Source organism: Primulina eburnea, unplaced genomic scaffold (assembly GCF_022965805.1).
Source record: "Primulina eburnea isolate SZY01 unplaced genomic scaffold, ASM2296580v1 ctg1095, whole genome shotgun sequence".
NCBI lineage: Eukaryota > Viridiplantae > Streptophyta > Magnoliopsida > Lamiales > Gesneriaceae > Primulina > Primulina eburnea.
In genome coordinates, this window is record NW_027330641.1 from 7,484 (window position 1) to 10,047 (window position 2,564).

The following is a 2,564-nucleotide window of genomic DNA, read 5'->3' on the forward strand; positions in this document are numbered from 1 at the left end:
GACGGTTGTGCATTATTATCATTCCTCCAACTAAAATTAGGATGATTTTTCCATCCCGGATTATATGATTGTGAAAAAGGATCTAGTATTGGTTTTTTATAATTGTTAACATAATTTGCTTGTTCATGGAGACATTCTTTAAATGAAGGTAATGTTGGACAATCTTTTGTAGCATGATCATGTGTATCACATATATGACAAACAATTTCTTGAATACTTTTTAATTGACCACTCTTTTTCATTTCTAATGACTCAATTTTTCTTGCTAAAGATGCAAGTTTAGCTTGAATATCTACATCATCTTTGAGATTATAGATACCACCCCCATTTGTTGAATTATTGTTTTTAGTTGTTGGTGGTTCTATTGTACCTATATTATCCCAATTTTGAGCATTTTCTGCTAATGAATCCAAATATTCCATAGCTTCATTTGGGTTTTTATCTTCAAAAGTTCCATTACACATGAATTCTATCATTTGCCTATCTTTAGGTATAAGACCTTCATAAAAGTGAGAAACTATTCTCCATGTTTCAAAACCATGATGTGGGCATGTATTAAGTAATTCTTTATATCTATCCCAACATTGATAAAATGTTTCTCCTTGTTTTTGAGAAAAAGTTGTAATTTGTCTTTTAAAAGAGTTTGTTCTATGGGAAGGGAAAAACTTTTTGAGAAATTGTTGTTGCATTTCTTCCCATGATCTTATTGAACTTGATCTTAAATTTTGTAGCCATGTTTTAGCTTTATCTTTTAAAGAAAAAGGGAAAAGCTTTAATCGAACTATATCCATGCTACAATTTTGATCATTATAAGTGTTACAAACTTCCTCAAATTCTCTTAGATGCAAATATGGATTTTCAGAATCTAAGCCATGAAAATTTGGTAAAAGTTGAATAATTTGAGGTTTAAAGTTGAAATTTGATGCGTCAGGAGGAAAAACTAAACAAGATGGGGCACTAGTTCTAATAGGGTTCATATGGTGCCTAAGTGTTCTTAATTGATCATGTTCTTGATTATTATTATTATTATTATTATTATTATTATTATTATTATTATCATTATCTTGATTATTTGAATTATCATCCATGTTTAAATTATTTTCAGATACTCGAATAAGTCTACCACTTTTTTTTCGACTCCAAACACTCATACAAGTAAAAACACACAATACTTATAAATAAAACATAAATAACAAATATAAACTTAATTTATACCTCCCCGGCAACGGCGCCAAAAACTTGTTACTACTTAAATAATAATTCACCCAAGTGTAGGTTGTCTGCAAGTAATATATTTCGTAAGTACGAGATCGATCCACAGAGAGGTTATTTTGAGTTTAAATTTATTAATTTATAGATTACCAAATGCAAGACTGAAGTTTACAAATTATAAATATTGTCAAGGCTTGAGGATTTATTCTTGGTTTATGTAATATTGTTTAACTAAAAGTGAAACAAAAGAAACTACCATAAATAATGGTTCCAAGAAAATTAAACACACACATAATCTAATATAGTTCCCACTATAGAAAATACCGAATTAACCGATATTTTATATATGGTACCTATGATTATAATTATAACTATATAAATAAATAATTGCATAAATTAAATGTTAAATTAAATCATTATATTTCATTTAGAACAACCGGCAGAGCCACGCTATTGCCTAAATGAAATATATTGATTTAATAAGTTAGTTGCGGTAAAGTAAAAGTTAGTTGCAATAAAGTAAATGTTAGTTGCGGAAAAGTAAAAGTTAGTTGCAAGAAAGTAAATGTTAGATGCGAAAAATAAAAGTTAGTTGCGAAAAAGTAAATGTTAGATTGTTAGATGTTAGTATTAAGTCATAATATTTCATTTAGAACAACCGGCAGAGCCACGCTATCGCCTAAATGAAATATTATGATATTATTATATAAATATACATATATATATATCTATATATATATAATAATAAGTGATGAAATATTTATTGTATCAAAATTAAACAACAAATCAAGATAACCACTTTAATGGTATCAAGCATTTGATGTAAATTGATAACAACAAATAATTCATTTTTATACCTACAATAAAAATAAGTTAGCTAAATGAAAAGAGATAAAGAAATAATATACAAAATATAAACAATCTTACTTCACCAAGAATGCATCCTCTTCACCTTGACATAATAGATTTAGCTTGCCATGAACTTACTTTTGATCAACACTAAAATATCACTCATAGTTGAGAAAATGAAAGAAAATATATTTAAACTTAGAACTTTGATACACACTCACACTATATTTTACAATGAGATAGAATGATTCTCAAGCTAGCACAAGGCCTCTATTTATAGGCCAAATGAGAGAAAGAGTCAAAAATTCTATTAATGCCATGTAGTTGTAATAGTATTCTTTGTCTCCTCAACTCCAATTCCATGTCCCTTCTTTCAATGCCTTGTTCCACGACTTTTCTCACCACTTTGACTCTGATTAAGGCCACAAACATGTGGGGAATTTTGTGTAGATGAGTTTGGCCACTTGATTCACCTCATTTGGATAAATATTGAAATAGTTATG

General features: G+C 28.3%; 1 non-coding gene across 1 annotated transcript; it reads left to right on the plus strand.

Moving 5' to 3' along the window:
• Window positions 1-534: 534 nt before the first annotated feature.
• On the plus strand, window positions 535-645 carry LOC140820511 (small nucleolar RNA R71). The gene has a single exon (XR_012115507.1). It is a non-coding gene; the product is annotated as a small nucleolar RNA R71 (small nucleolar RNA).
• Window positions 646-2,564: the final 1,919 nt, after the last annotated feature.